General features: G+C 43.1%; 1 protein-coding gene across 5 annotated transcripts in view; it reads right to left on the bottom strand.

Annotated features, from left to right (window-relative positions):
- The window catches only part of LOC115132992 (fatty acyl-CoA reductase 1-like), an 89,857-nt gene extending 71,517 nt beyond the window's left edge, over positions 1-18,340 (bottom strand). The window contains exons 1-2 of one of the 5 annotated variants that reach the window (XM_065021549.1): positions 18,150-18,340; positions 11,769-11,818 (exon numbers count right to left, since the gene is read on the bottom strand). The gene's annotated coding sequence lies outside the window, so the exon portion shown is untranslated. Of the gene's footprint in view, positions 1-6,489; positions 6,745-11,768; positions 11,819-17,484; positions 17,600-18,149 lie in introns of those variants that run through there. The other 4 variants (XM_065021547.1, XM_065021548.1, XM_065021551.1 and 1 more) reach the window with 4 other exon arrangements.
- Between the last annotated feature and the right edge of the window lie 1,690 nt (positions 18,341-20,030).

The following is a 20,030-nucleotide window of genomic DNA, read 5'->3' as shown; positions in this document are numbered from 1 at the left end:
ATAACAGAGAAAATAGAGAAAAACCTACCTCCCTCCCTCAAACACACATCTCTGACCCTAACCTCTCTCTCCCACAGTGTGACTCTTTAAACGCCCCTACAAAAGGGGGTCACGGTCAAGGTCCCTCCATTGATATCATGTCATTCCAGCTCTATGCTCCAGTATATCGTAGAGATTCTTGGGAGACTAAAGGACCAGGGGGGAGGAGCTGTAGGTCACTATGGATTAGCTCCTCACATGGATACACACACACACCATGGGTCCAGCCAGGGCATTCCATCCAGGTCACAGCCTGCAGCCGCTCGCTCCTCTTCTCCCCATCAAGAAGTAGATTGGAGTGGGAGAGTGAAGGAGCTGATAGGAATAGCCTCACTAACACTCACACAGTATGGAACTATGGTTATCTATGATCTGTAGCACACTATACTCTCTGTGACTGCTTACAGTAGTTTGGGTCTATAGGGAGAGACTGGCTCTACTGCCTTCACTAAACGTCAGCTATGGTATGTCCTTCACCAAGGGGATGGACACTGACACCTGCTGCAGTAGAGTCCCAGTCTTAACACATGGGGCTGGGGGCAGAGGGGAGCTGTCAATCACAGACATGCAGCTTGGAGCGAGGGAAGGTGAGGTTGATCCTGGCTCAGGATAAATCCCCAAACCATTTATCTGGTCGATAATGTGTATGATCGAGACTTAGAGGACTCAGCCAAAGTAAGGCTCTGGAGATGTCAATCTGTATTAACTTGATCCAAACTGCTCTGTCACTAAATGACAATATCATCACATTCCCTGCTTTGTAACCCTAAAGGATAAGTCAACTACTTGTTTGCTGATAAGTGCGGAGTCTTCTTGACAAAGTACCATGTAGCCTCAGAAAGTCAGTTCCAGTCAGTTCCATAATGATGTTGAGAGACTTTTCTGCTACCAAAGTTACAACACAAATCCTCCTCCACTGCAGTATTTTCTCATTAGGTGTCCAGCTACTGCCGTTTCCTTCGAACGAGTGCTTTTCTTTGTTTTTCCTTGGCAGCTCCTCTCACCAGGAGGTCTGTGCCTGTTTTAAGGAAGACAGCTGTTGGACTCACGGCGTTCCTCAGCGGTACTCTGCCACCGAGGGCCTTACAGCCTTTAAGCACATCAATCTGCCATTGGTCGGTCAGTAGAAACCCAGACACACACTAAAGCCTCACTGGCTGCCTGTCGTCTGAGAAATGAACACAGACAGATGCCAGCTCAACAGAGAAAGAATCAGAAAGAGGAATACTGTGACTCACAATAATTAAGGCGACTTTAGTCTACTAAGAACGGGCAGTGCCCAACATCACAAAAGAGAAGTCAGCAGCCTTTTTCACAAAACAGCCACTCTGCCCTGAGAACCCAGGCCTTGGAGGCTGCTCAACCAAAGAGCACCACCCACAACAGTAAAAACAGCCACTCTCCCCTGAGAACCCGGGCCTTGGAGGCTGCTCAACCAAAGAGCACCACCCACAACAGTAAACACATCTGTGCCAACCACCTGGGTTTCAGGCAGCAGCGGGCACCGGCTGCCAACAGCCCTATCTCATCCAACAACCTGGCATTGTGCACTCCCTGGAACCCGTGAAGTACATAGGGGCCGTGCCCTACTTAGGAGCCCAACTATTCCACAGCCACAGACTGTCAGTCTGCCTGTCTATCGTTGGCTAATGCGTCAAACACAGAGCTCTGTTTAGAGATTAAGATGGGTGACATTGATGATGAACGATGATTACTGTTTTCACGAGGCACAACGTTTACTGGGAAGGATGAGTAGGGTACAGCCTTGTGAATGAGGGCTTGCATTCGCAAACCTACTTTCCTTCGTTTTGCAGGCCTACTGGTTTGGCCAAAAGAGGAAATGAGTTCTCCCTTTCTCTGTGTTGCTATACGGTGCTCTTTGGCCTGAGGGGGTGGATGATGGAGAAATATACGGGTCATTAGATTAAAGCAGTGATTAACGTTTCAACAAATTACACCTTAAAGAAAAGAAGATGGATGAACATAACCCTGTGGTTTAGCCTGTGTATGACAAGAGGGAATAGAAGGTACATGAGAAGCACAATGAGTTGGTTTTCAGCCCAGGACCCACATCAATTTCAAGATGGTGGAAATTCAGTGGACCGCCAACAGGTTAGTATGACATTCACTGACAATCCACTGCTGGCCATTCACTATTCCCAGGAGACACAACAGTGTCAGTAAACCAGACACAACCCTCCACTGTTACTGAAGCATCCATGTCAAGGGCCTTTCTCAATGATGCATCATCCTTACATGTAACAGCAGCCTCTACTTCCTGCTATCTAGGTCATAATAGTGTAAACAAACATCACTTTGAGGTCAAAACACAAAGCAATCCACAAAAGCCTTTTACCAATAAGTGACAGTCAAGGGCTCTCGTTGGAGATGGCATTATATTATTTACCCCACACAAACATTCTGCCAGGAGTTTTTCCTGCTTTGTTTTTTGTTGCCTTGCATGTGTGGGCGTTTAATTGCCAAAATAGTTCGATTTAATTGCATTAGCTGTGCAAAAAGCTTTAAGCTCTTTCTTTTATAAGCCTATATGTGATTAATTTAATGTAATAATGAATTTAATTGAGTAATTTCCTTTCTAGTTCTCCCTCCACTCTATAGATACACAGTAAACCTGGGCTATGGAGACGGTTGTTATTTTATGACGTCACATTTCCAGTATGGTGCTTGGCCCATAGACTCTCACTTTGCTGTTTCCACAAGCCGACTGTCAGATTCAGGTGTCCTCTATGGAACTCATGCACTGGTAGATTGAATGTGTGGATATCGTTACGTTATCTGTGATCTAAAGGATTCTGTAATTACACTACCCCTGACAATGAGTGACAGAGGCTGGGTACATGGTGTCTATTTGCCTTTGGTCCAGACCCAGACCTGGCCTCTGCTCACTGTACTGCATCACCCTGGTCTGAGTCAGACAGGCCAGGCACAGGATATCATGGCACCTTGGCATCAGTCCAAAGCTCCTATATGGTGAGTGACAGCTACCACAGCTTCCTTGCTCATTAGCCTATATGATCCAGGATATCTGTGTCCATTCTAAAGACAACCTGCCTAACGTGTGGGTATAACGTTTAGGGTTTAATCATGTTAAAATATTGAATATGACAGTAATAATATATCATACATAGAGTAAAATACAAGCCTATATGTTCACGTATTTTAGTAATGGACACATCCACTCAAATCACACGACATTTTGAAAGCCACACAGACCAAAATTATGTGATCCCATGAAAATACACACACGCACTGGTAGTCCTGTCCACACACGCACTGGTAGTCCTGTCCACACACGCACTGGTAGTCCTGTCCACACACGCACTGGTAGTCCTGTCCACACACGCACTGGTAGTCCTGTCCACACACACACTCCGGTAGTCCTGTCCACACACACACTCCGGCAGTCCTGTTCTCACACACACTCCGGCAGTCCTGTTCTCACACACACTCCGGCAGTCCTGTTCTCACACACACTCCGGCAGTCCTGTTCTCACACACACTCCGGCAGTCCTGTTCTCACACACACTCCGGCAGTCCTGTTCTCACACACACTCCGGCAGTCCTGTTCTCACACACACTCCGGCAGTCCTGTTCTCACACACACTCCGGTTCAGTCCTGTTCTCACACACACTCCGGCAGTCCTGTTCTCACACACACTCCGGCAGTCCTGTCCTGTTCTCACACACACTCCGGCAGTCCTGTTCTCACACAGTCCTGTTCTCACACACACTCCGGCAGTCCTGTTCTCACACACACTCTGGTAGTCCTGTTCTCACACACAGTCCTGTTCTCACACACAGTCCTGTTCTCACACACACTCCGGCAGTCCTGTTCTCAAAAAGTCCTGTTCTCAACACACAAACATAAAAAAACCCCCCTGCATGCCTTTTACAGGCATTACATAATTAAACCATGCTACAGCAAACACAGGAATAGTCTTGGTCCTACATCCCATCAGGAAGTGGGGAGTCACCAGTAGAACATCCTGCTGTGTGTAATAACTAGTTACCAAGGTGTGGGCGGCCCAGTCCCACCTGTCCCTAGGCTGCCACACAGAGACAAGATGCTGATGGGAACAGGCCCTAATTCACACCAAAGACTCATTACTAAGATGGTGAACAGTTAGCATGTCAGGCTAACAGGGGGCTGCTTAGTTAGAACCCATTCATCACAGGCTGGGACTGTGGGCCAGTGACTCAATCCCCTAATGTGGAAAAGGGGATATCGTTGCAGCCATAACCACCGACTTCTCAATGTTCTTCAAATCAAATGCTTTTAGAACTGGGGTGACTGATCAATAATGCACTTATATTCCATTTCTCCCTGTCAACTGATGCCTATATGATAGATTTCTGCTATTGACATGAAGGATGCATGAAAGTGAAATATATTTCCAGCCTTGACTTGAGTGACAGGCCCTGAGTAATCATGAGACCAGACTGAGGTCAGGAGTCGTGACCCAGGCAGACTGATTAGTTTAATCAAGCATTGAGTGGAGAGTCACGTTACAGTGAACAGGAGATGGAGGGACATGGACATGTGCACAACAACACATCAATGTACAACTACACACTAAATGATGGAGGGGCCTTGATCGCTGCCATGTCATTGACAAGCTGCCTGTATTCCATCTATTGGTCTTACATTGTGACCATGGGCCAAGTCACCAGGTACCTAATAGGTACAATGGAAATAGAGGGTTGAAAGTAAGAACCGGGAGTTTTTCCTGACCACAATCCTAGTCCAGAAGAAAACTCTTAGCTCAATTTGGGAGGCTTCAGATGGTAAAAAGCAGGAAGGGGGTTAGGACAGATCAGGGATGGGCAACTCCAGTCCTTGGGGTCCAGAGAGGTTTCACACTTTTACCCCATCCCTAGAAAACACAGCTCATTAAACAAATTGCATTCTAAACTGAAAACCATGATTAGTTGATTTTTGTAGTCAGGTGTGCTAGCTGGGGCGAAACTGTGACACCAATCAGGCCCCCGAGGACTGGATTTGCCCATCCCTGGGTTAGATTAAGGGGAAATGATATACCACTCCCAGGCAGATTACAGTATTGTAAAATATTTATTTCCTTCCATGAACTCGGCACACAAAAAGAAAATCTCCCTGGATGCCTCCAACAAACATAGACAAGATGTTCTAACGTGTATCATCCACACAACCATCTGTAAAGTAGAGGTACAACCTAGAAAAGCTCACAGATATCAAGGGAGATGTAGGTCTATTCTTCTTTCACAGGAGAACAATTCACAAAGGAATATTTTTTATGTCGGTTTTTATCCTTTTAATGCCAAGATCGCCAAAGACAATTTTCCATTAACCTAATGGACAATAAAGTTTTCTTTCAAATCTGACTAACTGGATTTTGGGCCGGGAGTTCTTGTTGTGTTCATTTGGTTGTTCGGGGAAAAGGGGATACAATCAGCTTTGGCCTTCTGCTGGGTACAAGGCTGGTCGGAGTGAGAAATGAAATAAATGCTGCTCTTACAGCTCCCAGCTGTCTCTAAGGTTATTCTCAGAGACACCGCTACTGCTAGAAAGTCTTGTCCCACTTATCTCACACTGTGAAAATATTCCAGACACAGACAATTAAGTTGTTAGCTTCACAGTGCTCTTCCAGTAGGTGACAGACATTCTTGAGACATGCAGGTGAGAGTAAGACATTCTTGAGACATGCAGGGGAGAGTAAGACATTCTTGAGACATGCAGGGGAGAGTAAGACATTCTTGAGACATTCAGGGGAGAGTAAGACATTCTTGAGACATTTAGGGGAGAGTAAGACATTCTTGAGACATTCAGGTGAGAGTAAGACATTCTTGAGACATTCAGGTGAGAGTAAGACATTCTTGAGACATTCAGGGGAGAGTAAGACATTCTTGAGACATTCAGGTGAGAGTAATACATTCGAGACATTCAGGTGAGAGTAATACATTCGAGACATTCAGGTGAGAGTAAGACATTCTTGAGACATTCAGGTGAGAGTAATACATTCTTGAGACATTCAGGTGAGAGTAAGACATTCTTGAGACATGCAGGTGAGAGTAAGACATTCTTGAGACATTCAGGTGAGAGTAAGACATTCTTGAGACATTCAGGTGAGAGTAAGACATTCTTGAGACATTCAGGGGAGAGTAAGACATTCTTGAGACATTCACAAGGATGTCAAACCCTTGCGTGTGTCGTCACATGGACTGAGTGGCTCTATCATTGGAGAAGCTGTGAGCAGCGTTAGCCTATAGCATACTGGCCTATAGCCATCCTTTGGGATAACATCACTGCCGACATTTAAACAGTCTCATAACTCAGGCACACACACACACACACACACACACACACACACACACACACACACACACTATTGTATTGGTCTCCATTCCCTCTATTAACCCATTTAACCCAGTCTAGAGATGGAAAATCAGTACCTCTTCTCAATGATGCTTTATGATATTCTGTAAACAGAATACCCGTGTCCTTCTACGGTTCAGAAAATGTCAAACACTACCCTGTTTTTTTCCCAGCTCCCACAACACGGCTCTGGTCTGAAACAGCAAACAGGTCCACAGACATCATAGGGAGGCAGCTAGTGTTGAATTTATATCCCTGCTTTGAGGCGTAAATGTTCCATCAAATGAACTGTTAACAGTGTGTCAGGCAGCTGGGCAGCCCCCCGCCCCCGTCTCCCCTTCCCATCCAAAGGCCATTCATCCTTGAGGTCTGACAGGTCCCCTCCTTGATCCCTTGCCTCCCCTGCTCATAAATACAGGGACCGGGTACAATGGCCTTTAGTGCTGACACAGAGGAATCTGGGTCTCCCATGAGGGATGTGGGTCAGGTGCAAGAACAGCGTTTCGTTTCCTTCCTCTTTCCTCTGCCTCATTTGTTCTCCTCCTTTCTTCTTGGTATTTTCCTCTGCTTCTTTTCTCTTCTATTCTGTCTATTTATCTTGCTCTAATGCTATTTAATGATCCTTCCTTCATTATTTTGAACTCATGACAAAACGTTTCCTTATAAGAGGGTCTTCAGACTTATAAGACTTTTCACAATAAATACCCTTGTCTTCTATATACTGCAATGTAAACTTGCGAACTTGTCACTTCTCGACTGCTACCTCCAGAGGTAGGGCACAACACTCCCCCGAAAGTTTCCCCCCTCTAAGCAGGGCAGTGTAAACACAATTGTCTCGTTGAGCCAACACTCTTACAGTAAAAAGTGTAATAGCATAGCAATGTTTTTGAAACAGCTGAAATGTACAGACATTTACCTTATTTCTAAGACTTGTTTTATTGAGTTTTTACCTAAAATACATTCTGAAATTGTCGCCGTAGGCTCAAATCTCAGTTGTTGTTTTGTTTTTGCTCGACTGCACTGAGCCAACGAGGTCCAGGCTAGGAAGCAACTCTGAATTATCAACGTTTTACCTCATATAATGACTTCCATGATATTGATCAAATTAAGCCTGGTTTGTTCTAAGATAACTCTAATACGCTAGCTAGTGTAAACCTAAGCTATGGTTAAGCTAAACGTCAGAATTCAGCTACAGCCATCACGTTTATATGAGAGTTAAGAAATTATATTGTTTCGCAAGCTAGCTTGCTAGCTAACGTTACCTAGCTATGTAGCCTATATCAAATCAAATTGTATTTGTCACATACGCCCAAATACAACTTGTGTAGAATTTATAGTGAAATGAATGATTACGAGCCCTTCCCAACAACGCAGAGTTGAAAACTAAAAATAGCAACACAAGAGGAGTAAAATAAAATACACAAGAATTAAGCTATATACAGGGAGTACCAGTACCAGATCAATGTTCAGAGGTACGAGGAATTTGACGCAGGGTAAAGTGACTAGGCATCAGGATAGATAATAATAAGAGTAAAATAAAGAACAGAGTAGCAGCAGCAAATTATGAGTGTAAAAGTGTATGAATGTGCATGTGTGTAATGTGTATGTATGTGTGTTTGTGTTGGGTCAATCTGGGTGTGTGTGTTATGTGTGCGTGTGAAGTATATGTGAATGTGTGGGAGTTTTGTGTGGGAGTGTCAATGTAGTGTGTGAGTGAGTGTGTATATGGTGTGTATATGTGACCAGTTTCAGGAAACTAGGCGTATGTCGCAAGTCACAAATTCACAGGAGAGCCATTTTAATGTTTTAAAAAATTAAATAAATAATGCAGGTTGTTTTTGCAGAAATGCCTTCTGGAACATATGAACATTCATGTGCCTTAATAACAAACTTGTATGCCATCTGTAAATATGAATACAATTATTAAATTATAAGCTTTGTTGGTTAAGCCATAGAAAAAGTCAGCAACCTTCCCACGAGCCATGATTGGCTGCTGAGATAATGAGTGGGCTGGACATGTCGAGAGAGGAGTTCGGATTGGTCTGCCATATAGAAGGCTTCTGTCTATTTGAGCTGGTCAGTCTGTGTTAGTTATCCTGTCAAACACAGCTTTAAAAAAAATGTATTGTGTAGTGAAACTGCATAAGTGTTGCTCTCCACTTTCTGGAGGATCAAGTTTAGAAATCAGTGGAATTAGAGTATGGTAGCTAAAGAGATGGAGAAAACACCTGTCTCCGTATTATATCTTCAAACTAAGGACAACCGTGACATGGCATCCGTGACAGGGAGACGTCTCCATCATGCATGATAATGTATAAGGGTAAGATAGTCTAGTGTTACCTAGCTACATTTTCAGATATGACATGTTTCTAATTTTGACAGAAAGTGGTTTAATTTCAAGCTAAACTGTACTGTTAACTAGCTAGCTAATGTTAGCTGGCTGTCTCCCTAGCTGGCGTTATTATTCGTATCCCAGAGCCGTTTGCTTTGCTAGTTAGAGCCTAATGTTAGCTAGCTAACATTGAACCTGGTTGGTTAGCTCCCAGCAGATTCATGCAGGGTAGTAACGACATGATTTGGCACTGTGTTCATTGTTGTTTAACTAGCTAACGTTAGCTGGCTGGCTTTTTAGCTAACGTTACATGACGTGTGTGATCTTACATGTTGTTTACCTAGCTAGGGTAATTGTTTACCTAGCTAGCTACATTTACATTACATTTAAGTCATTTAGCAGACGCTCTTATCCAGAGCGACTTACAAATTGGTGCATTCACCTTATGACATCCATCTCTAAAGTGTACAACACCCGTTGAATATGGCGGGTGTCAGTAAACGTCGGCAAAAAAGCGTAATGAAATTATTGCCAGCGGAGCTGGTTAGGCTGTTTTCATGTTATCCAGAGGTAAACAAATCATCAGTCAAGTGTGCACTCTGAACGCTCCAAGAGCGAAACGAGATGGGTGGGGTTAAAGCTTAAGAAGGTGTGTAGACAAAGAAGAGCTCTTCACTGCATACCAAAACATTCAAAGGCCATTTTCTCAAAAGTGAGTTTACAAGTGTATCAACTTTCAAAGCAGAATTACTTTCCCGGAGTTCCTAAAAAATGCAGTATATAATATACCATTTTGTAGCTCTGGGTCTCTACTTTTATCAAATGTAAAAAAACACCATTTAAAATGTTGCTACATAAGACCGAATCCAGGTGGTGTGTCACATATAAAGTCTAGTTGCCCAGGCCTGTGTGAATGTGCATAGTGTCAGTGCAAGATAGAGAGTGCAGATAGTTTGGGGTACCATTAATTGACTATTTAGCAGTCTGGACATTTAGCAGTCTTATGGCTTGGAGGTAGAAGCTGTCTCGGAGCCTGTCTCTGAATTTTTCAGGCCTTCCTCTGACACCACCTGATGTAGAGGTCCTGGATGGCAAGGAGCTTGGCCCTAGTGATGCACTGGGCAGTCTGCACCACCCTCTGTAGTGCTTTGCGGTCAAGGGCAGTACATTTTCCATACCAAGCGGTGATGCAGCCAGTCAAGATGCTCTTGATGGTGCAGCTGTAGAGGATCCGAGGACCCATGCCAAATCTTTTCAGCTTCCCTCTTCACGACTGTGCGGGTGTGTGTGGACCATGTCCTTAGTGATGTGGAAGCCAAGGAACTTGAAGCACTTGACCTGTTCCACACCAGCCACTTCGATGTGGATGGGGGCGTCCTCTCCCCTCTTTCTCCTATAGTCCACGATCAGCTCCTTGGGCTTACTGACGTTGAGGGAGAGGTTGTCGTTCTGGCACCACACTGCTAAGTCACTGGCCTCCTCCCTGTAGGCAGACTCATCGCCGTCTGTGATCAGGCCTACCACAGTTGTGTCGTCAGCAAACTTGATGGTGTTGGAGTCGTGTGTGGCCACGCAGTCGTGGGTAAACAGGGAGCACAGGAGGGAACTAAGCACACACCCCTGAGAGCCCCAGTGTTTAGGGTCAGCATGGCGGAATTGTTGTTGCCTACCCTAGTCTCCTGGGGCCGTCCCGTCAGGAAGTCTTGGATCCAGTTGCAGAAGGAGGGGTTCAGTCCTAGGGTCCCTAGCTTGGTGATGTGGTTGGAGGGGACTATGGTGTTGAACGCTGAGCTCTAGTCTATGAGCAGTATTCTCACATAGTTATTTCTTCTTTTCTTCAGGTGGGAGAGGGCAGTGTGAAGTGAAATTGAAATTGCGTCATCTGTGAATCTGTTGGGGTGGTATGCAAATTGGTGGCCAGCTTGAAACATGTTGGGATTACAGACTGGGCCAACGAGAGATTGAAAATGTCTGTGAAGACACTTGCCAGCTGGTCTGCGCATGCTTCGAGAACGCGCCCTGACATTCCGTCTGGCCCGGCAGCCTTGTGATTGTTAACCTGTTTAAATGATTGGCTCACATCAGCCATGGAGAGCGAGATCAGACAGTCATCCAGAAAAAAGGGTTTTCATTCAAGGCACAGTGTTATATTCCTAATTTGGGAGTTCTGCATAGCTGGGCAACTCATGGCTGGGTTTCCCTTTGTAATCCATTATCGCCTGCAAGCCTTGCCACATACGACGAGCGTCGGAGCCGGTGTAATAGGATTCAACCTTCCTCCTATATTGTTCTTTTGCAAATTATAATAGGAAGGATACTGTATAACATTACTGTATTTTTATATTCCTATGGGTGGGGTAAACATTCATTATTGATATGCTAACGTTACTTGATCATTAAGCATGTTGTTAGTTAGCTAGCTAGTATGTATTGTGAGCTAATTTAATGTGTACGGACGAGAAAGTGAACCCTTTAATTGTAGGGCTGGGAATTGCCAGGGACCTCACGATACAATTTTATCATGATGCTTAGGTGCCGATACGATATGTATTGCGATTATTTCGATTCTATATGTATTATGATTCAATAACGGGATTTTATTGCGACTATGTGTTTCCAACATATTGCTCAGAGGGACAAGAGAGAGCCATAATAAAACTAATTGGCTCCCTATTTTAAAAGAAGATGAAGAGAAAGCTATGAAGGAAAAATACTGGAGTTTTGGTTCAGGTACAACGATATGATACAATACATCGTAAAAAAGGATCTGCACATGATTTGGTTGCATTATTCAATATTGTAATATGTTTAAGTAGAAAAGTTGCTTGGATTATTAAATCATTTTTGCTTAACTTAGTGGCTACTTTGATATTTACGGTCAATTTGAGCTGCGGACCAAGAATGCATGTAGTGTGAATTAAAAAGTAGAAATCTCTTTGGCCACTCTGTTCCTCAGACTCTCCTTCAGCTCTCGTAGTGGGAATAGGGCCATATTTAACAGAGTGTGTGTTTAGTGTTACTCACATCCTGCTGTGCCAACTCTCTCCATGACAGGATTAGCATCTCCACTGGCACTGAGCACACAAATCACACAAAACCAAAAACACAGAACCAAATCAACCAGTTAAATAGATTACATTGTCACACTAATTATGGGACTGTATTGGAACAGAAGCAAAGTTGAAGTAATGGTATCACAGATATGCCTCTAATAAGTTAACTAAAGCAGTAATAAACATCCTACAAAGCAAGTAGCCTAAATTGTTTCCTTTCCCATTGCTTCAGTCTAATGTGTTTGTATTGTCTAGGGGTGAAGTGCACCATCAAGTCCCATTAACATGGCTCCTGTGCCTGACCTCTTCAACCCATCACAGGAAACACATCAGACTACACTTCTCCTTACCTATGCATTTCCCTACATTATTCATTCACTTCATAGACAATCCCAACAGCATGCAGGTCCTTGCATTCAACACATGAGACTGTTAAAGTTTGAGGTCTACTTTTTCTTCAGCATGTTTTTAGTGGTCATTAAAAGTAGCAATCAGCAGTTAAAATAACAACAAAGCATCTCCCCACCACTGTGTGGGTAAAAAGCAGGGGGATAGGGCTGGAGCAATGTAACCAGTCTCAAATTCAAAGACAGAGCTATGGATTTAAGGACTGACCATCCGTTTTAACCTGTTAGTCCTATAGGGGCAGTATTTCATTTTTGGATAAAAAGACGTGCCCGTTTTAAGCGCAATATTTTGTCACGAAAAGATGCTCGAATATGCTTGGAATTGATAGCTTTGGAAAGAAGACAGTCTTACGTTTCCAGAAATGCAAAGATTTTCACTGTGAGTCCCTTAGAACAAATGTTTCGGGCAAAACCAAGATGTATGACCGACCAGGAAATGCACAGGATTTCTGAGGCTACGTTTTCCATGATCGCCTTATATGGCTGTGAATGCGACAGGAATCAACAGACTCTTTCTCTTGTTTCCCCAAGGTCTCTGCAGCATTGCGACGTATTTGTAGGCATATCATTGGAAGATTGACCATAAGAGACTACATTTACCAGGTGTCCCGCTAGGTGGCTGCGTGGCAATTGGTGCGCAAAAGTCAGGTCCCGGTATTTTTCCATTCAAATCTCAGAACAAACCAGGCTACAAGGACGGTGCTTTCAACGGAGAGAAATATGACAAACCACCTTCAGGATTGATTCAAACAACGTTTTCCATGTTTCAGTCAATATTATGGAGTTAATTCGGAAAAAGTTTGACATGTAGGTGACTGAATTTTCGGTTAGTTTCGGTAGCCATATGCATAGTAACAAAAGGGAACGATGTGTCCTACACAAGAATCTTTCAGGAAAAACTGGACATCTGCTATGTAACTGAGAGTCTCCTCATTGAAACATCTGAAGTTCTTCAAAGGTAAATTATTTTATTTGATTCCTTGGCTGGTTTTTGTGAATATGTTGCGTGCTAAATGCTAATGCTAACGCTAAGCTAGCTATCACCACTCTTACACAAATTAGTGATTTTCTCTGGTTCTAAAGCATATTTTGAAAATCTGAGACGACAGGATTGTTAAGAAAAGGATAAGCTTGAGAACAGGCATATTTATTTCGTTTCATTTGCGATTTTTAAAAATCGCTAATGTTGCGTTATGCTAATGAGCTTGAGGCTGTAGTAACGATACCGCATGCGGGATGGGGCGGACTAAGAGGTTAAGCATGTTTTTTTTAACATGTTTCTACGAACTGTAATATAACTTTTCGTCTGAACTTTCACCTGGACTTGCCCGCGCCTAGTGAATTTGGATTTGTTTACCAAACGTCCTAACAAAAGGAGGCATTTGGACATAAATGATGGACTTTAACAAAACATGAATATTTATAATGCTATTTCTGACTTTTACTGACTCCACAACATGGCGGGTATCTGCATAGCTTGTTTTTGTGTCTGAGCGCCGTACTCAGATTATTGCATGGTTTGCTTTTTCCATAAAGCTTTTTTGAAAACACAGCGGTTGCATTAAGGAGAAGTATATCTATAATTCTGTGCATAATAGTTGTGTCTTTTATCAAAGTTTATTATGAGTATTTCTGTAAATTGATGTGGCTCTCTGAAAATTTGCCGGATGTTTTCGAGGCACAACATTACTGACCATAAAGCGCCAATGTAAACTGAGATTTTTGTATATAAATATTAACTTTATCGAACAAAACATACATGTATTGTGTAACATGAAGTCCTATGAGTGCCATCTGATGAAGATCATCAAAGGTTAGTGATTGATTTTATCTCTATTTCTGCTTTTTGTGACTCCTCTCTTTGGCTGGAAAATGGCTGTGCGTGTTTTTGTGACTAGGCTCTGACCTAACATAATCATATGGTGTGTTTTCGCTGTAAAGCCTTTTTGAAATTGGACACGATGGGTAGATTAACAAGAAGTGTATTGCACTTGTGAATGTATGAAAGTTACATATTTCAAAAAAATATTTTTGAATTTCGCTCTGCCTTTTCAGTGGAATGTTGTCGAGGGGTTCCGAAGTTGTTTAAGGTATACAGTGTTTGTTCATATTTACTGTTTACAAACATTGGAGTAAAAAAAAGCTCATATTTTGAATTCTGATGGGATACGACAGTTGAACTAAGCTCAATGGATACATATCATTAATATATAACTCCAAAAATGGATTTAGCAATGGAATATCTCTGATTCTCAACAGGTGTATTTTTCCTTTTCCCCTCAGGTCCAGAACACTTACAGCACAACCTACAGTTACAGCGCGCCTCATCACATGAGCTTTATGCCACAAAACTCCCCCCAAATATCCATCCACCCACAAGCATCCTGATGTGTTTGCATAACACAAAGCCTCTTTGACAAAAACCCCTGCAGGTCTCCAGACTAACCATACGGGTCTTGACAGATTCAGACCTGCTTTACATGTAGATGTTTCTAGAAGTGCTTTTGAGGCTGTTGCACAACTCTTCCAACCCAAACTTGTACTTCCAGAAATGAACACGAGTTGAAAGGAGGACGGGACTTATCTAAGTGGAGAGGAAAGACTCAACCACCCATGATACATCTGTGATGTCCATGCCACCCTGTTCTCTGCTGGCAATGGGCAAGAGCATGGTGGCAAAGTGCGCCGGGAGAATAAAACACACATAAAACGCACTGAGAAAGAAAGCACAGCGGCTGTTTAGAGGAGAGGGGGGAGTGAGAGAGCAAGAGAAAAAGAGAGAGAGAGAAAGAGAGAGGGGGGAGGTAAAGTGAGTAAGAGAGACTAAGCTGTCTGATACTGCTGTTATGATGTGGCCCTTTCTGGGTGTAGATCGTGGCTTCCCCCTCTCTCACTCTCTCCTACACCCAGGTTCTGTTATCTCAGGTCGTAAATTCCTGGCTGAGACTCTCTCCCCCATTTCATTCAGAGAGAGACCACAGAGTAAACAAAGGATTTCACATGGCCGAACTTCTAAATCCCCAAAATGGGAAAATTAAACTACATGTCCACTTGTGAGAATGTGGGAAGGGTCCGTGGACACTTAAGGGACAGTTATGTTGAGTGTGTTTCATTTGGTGACCTCACGAAGGACAGGAAACACGCATAACTATATCTCTGAATGTGTACATTTCTCAATTATGGTGTTTGCATCTAATTGTTGTATAAAATTAATGAGTAAAGATGAAACTATTTGTGAAATGATGTAATGTGATGTTAAACCTTTAATTTTGAGAGAATTGTATTCCCTGTAAAGTTTAACTAGTCAGCGGCCACGCCCCCTGAGCACAGACTTAATCAGGCGCGTCATGGAACCGCACCCTTCTACTGTTACGAATAAAAGCCCCTCCTAAAACAATCCTCTTCAGACTAAGCAAACCCACAATGGGAGCTGTGATTGCGAATAGTTAAGTACCAAAAGTAGAAAACTATACCACGTGGAGCATTGGCTACACGGCTGGAAATGGTTCAACTCTGAGACTATCGAACCCTACAGAATAAGAGCAAATCTTCAATACTAATTACTGGTCTGCTGCTAGAAATGATGTAAATCTGGGATGCGAATGCCGACAACCGCCGAAACATCTATCCTAAGAATAATGGACGCCTGACATATCCATTACAACAGACACTATCAGGAGCAGCCGATAGACCCTACAACCACTCTCTGATGAACTGACTCTCCAGCAGACAGACTGACGATTCCAACAGAGAAGATCACAATGACATGTGGGAGTAATATATATTGATTGCAATTATTCCAGAATGAGTGAGCGTTCATGTGCAAAGGACTATCATTTCAATGAATATAATTATCAACTGTGTGTAGTGATCCCTTTTGTCTTTCCCGCTTCTTTCTCAGTCCACACCCACTTCCCTGCATTTCTGTGATTATTTAGTTAGTTAGTAAATAAATGATTAAGCCAATTGGTGCATGGATGATTTATAGTAAAGGCTGGGTTCATGCAGATAACCAACAATTTATGATGTTCAGATGAGACTGACGTGAGGTAAAGAATAATTAATTCATAGAAGACTAATTGATCAGATATTAAAATATCCATAGTTATATTCGGAAAATTATATCTTTGTAATCTGAAGATTTTCCATGGTGCCCCGACTTCCTAGTTAATTCAATTTACATGATTAGTTTAATCACGTAATAATAATTACAGAGAATTGATTTGATAAAATAACAGCCTTCACCTTTAATGATGCCAAAGACACGACACTGCCTTTCCACACTAAGAAATAAGAGAGGGAGAGGCAGGAGAGAGAGAGGAGAGAGTGAGGCGGAGGAGAAGCAGGGCTCAGAGACAGTAAAGAAGAGAGGAAGAGAGAATGCAGTGAGCACAAAGGGATGGAGAGGGTATGCCCCTGGAAATTGAGGGTGTAATTTAGACTTCCTTAATGTTCAGTCAAGAGGGTCAATGGTCATCTCTAGCGTAATGTTCTCAGTAAATTACATTACTACGTACCTTACTGGAATGAGTGTACAAGAATGTAGCGCAGCTTTTACATGGACTTTTATGAGGGGAATGAAGTGTACTCTGTCAGGTTGCTACACCATGCACATTCTCACACACACATAACTACTTGGCTGTGAACAAGAGCAGATCATCACTGAGGTCTCCTAACAGAACAAAAAGTAAATAAAGGCCAGTGCCAGTCTCTGAGGATAATTCAACCTATCTGTGACATCTATGTTTATTAACCACCGCAAGACATTACCTTTCCTATGTTTTCTTTCTTTTTTAAACTGATGACAGGTGACATAGTGTGACAAGCTATTTTCTCACACCACATACCTCTGGACCCCAACAACTGGCTCAAAGCACACTGACATATTTGGTGCTTGCAGAGGTCAATTTGGGCCTCACTCTCATTCTCCTCGCCTCTGCAGGGTTGTATAAGGTCAACAGGGATTCTCACACATTTAAAAGTTAGGAGCCCATCAAGGTGCAAATATATGCTTAAGGTCCAGGGTCAGCCACCTCAGATATGTTGTAAAGGACTATATGAACTCAAATTCAAATCTGACTACTGGAAGTCCCACACAATACAGTGGTGGATGCTAGCTAATTCTAATGGACAATGATAGCAAAAGACACACACATTGTCATAATGCAATATCCAACATTATCTACAACATTATCTCCTGTTAATTTGAGGCATTTTAATTCGGAAATCAATTCTTAGGCAGTTGCACAACATAGATAACAATACTGTCAAAACACCTACCCCCAATAATTTATGAACCTTGTTGCGCAAGATAGAGAACGCGTGCTTCACTTCCAGCGTTTAGAGAGAGCACTCGCGGATTACTCAATAAATGAGCGCCAGCGCTGATTCCACATGAGAAAGCGCTGCACAATAAACCAAGATGACAGTTCCATCGGAGTCATTTTACCGGCTTTTATACCGCCTCCTTTTATTCAGCACCATTTATCTAGCCGAGTTATTCAGTTCTTTTGGACTATTGTAAGCTAGTCTATGTGTGCCTACAAGGAACAATATTTACGCACACAGAAATATTTTGAGGATTTACAAAGAGACCTCCCTCACCTTCGAGAAAGCTATATGCTGTAGCGACTGTTCTGGATTGACTGGCCGCTGGTAGAATCGGGCACTGTAGCTCGCGCGCACTCACTCATATTAAGAAATGAATGAAAGCGATCACAATATGGCTAGGCTAAATTAAATGTGCATCATAACAAGCTAATGTGCATGTTTTTAAACAAACCGAAGGCGTCAAATGGGCACGCTTTCTACATTCCCATCCCAGACAAATCTGACTGGGGAATGGAGAGATGCTACAGCCTTCAGTCCTTCACTCCAGCGCCTTCTTATCCAATTACACCAAAACGTGATTTGAAAAATGGAAAAACGAGTCAAATCAATCTTACCTTGGATAGGATATCCTTGTATGTATGTTTTGGCTGTAGGTTTGCGACCCAGAACTGAAACATGCACCTCTCACCTGGGGAATGCAGATATTGCTGCCTGTTCCTACGAACAGTCTCGTTGTGGAATACTTTCACTGTCCTAGACCGCGCCAGCCGGCCTCTCTCATGTCTCCCAACGGAATACAGAGGAGGAGCGTGGTTATGGATGATATGGGATGAGAGAAACTGGAGGGCGTGTTCCAGACAGACAGAGACGCACCTTTTCTCAGTTATGGAAATCGTTGTTTTCTTTTTTCTTTTGGTTCACCTGAGACGGCCCCTTTCCGGATGCCATCCTTATTTTTTTTTGATGATGGTCAGCAACAAAAGAGAGGCTTCAGCACAGGTCACTGTATAACCAAACACATTGGTTGTGAACTGAATTGTATGGATATTGGACACAGATAAACAACCAACCACAGGTGATCTTCAGGTTTTCTTCTGCAAGTACCAGCCCACATCTAAACACTCACCACTGAAAACCAGTTGAGTGGTCCCATGAATGCCTTATTTTTCATTCAGAAGGAAGCTCACACATCTCCAAGACATGTTCTATCAATTACTGAATGGACACTTCATTATAGAACATGAGAAGTTGACATTTAGTACTTAAATGTGCTACACATAGGATTTATTTTTAATTTTGCATTGTAATTTCACAAAATGTTCATAATATATATGCAGTAATAGTGGAATGATAGTGTTTCACAGTGTTGTGATTGGCTGTGATATTCGCCTACTGATTTCTCCTGCCAAAGCAGCATCTGCTGTCAAAATGGGAAAGCTGTTCTGACTTTGGGGCTGTGTTATCTAGTGGAAATAGTTTTTTACACTGTTCGCTCAATTTCAGTTTATGTGAGAAAGCAAGAGCTTAATAGTGTAGGGAATCATTGTACTATCGAAATCGCTGTGAAATATCTTGCAATTCACCTAGCATTAGGCTGCATTCAAAACAAATGCAAAAAAATCTAACAAATCCTATGTGTATCACCTTTAAGGTTGCCAAGGAGCAAGCCTCCATCCATCTGACTCCACCCATCCCAACAGGTTAGGCCTGGCTCGCAGTCGGCATTCCAATTCATCCCAAAAGTGTTCTATGTGGTTGAGGTCAGGGCTCTGTACAGGCCAGTCAAGTTCTTGCACACCGATCTCGACAAACCATTTCTGTATGGACTTCGCTTTGTGCACGGGGCATTGTCATGCTGAAACGGGAAAAGGCATTCCCCAGACTGTTTCCACAAAGGTGTAAGCACAGAATTGTCTAGAATGTCATTGTATGCTGTAGCGTTAAGATTTCCCTTCACTAGAACAAAGGGTTCTTAGCCCGAACCATGAAAAACAGCCCCAGACCATTATTTCTACTCCACCAAACTATACAGTTGGCACTATGCAACTGCTCAGCCTCCGTCCACAAGGTACTACAGAGGGTAATGCGTACGGCCCAGTACATGACTGTGGCCAAGCTTCCTGCCATCCAGGACCTCTATACCAGGCGGTGTCAGAGGAAGACCCTAAAAATGGCCAAAGACTCCAGCCACCCTAGTCATATACAGTTCTCTCTGCTTCTACATGGCAAGCATTTCACTGTAAGGTCTACAACTGTTATATTCGGCGCATGTGACAAATAACATTTGATTTGATGCATTGGGGCAGGTAGCTTTCTCCTGACATCCGCCAAACCCAGATTCGTCCGTCGGACTGCCAGATGGTGAAGCGTAATTCATCACTCCAGAGAACGCGTTCCCACTGCTCCAGAGTCCAATGGCCCGTGCGCTTTACACCACTCTAGCCCACGCTTGGCATTGCACATGGTGATCTTAGGCTTGTATGTGGCTGCTTGGC

Source organism: Oncorhynchus nerka, linkage group LG8 (assembly GCF_034236695.1).
Source record: "Oncorhynchus nerka isolate Pitt River linkage group LG8, Oner_Uvic_2.0, whole genome shotgun sequence".
Taxonomy (NCBI): domain Eukaryota; kingdom Metazoa; phylum Chordata; class Actinopteri; order Salmoniformes; family Salmonidae; genus Oncorhynchus; species Oncorhynchus nerka.
Note: the sequence above shows the minus strand (reverse complement) of the source record. Positions and strands in the feature narration are given on the sequence as shown.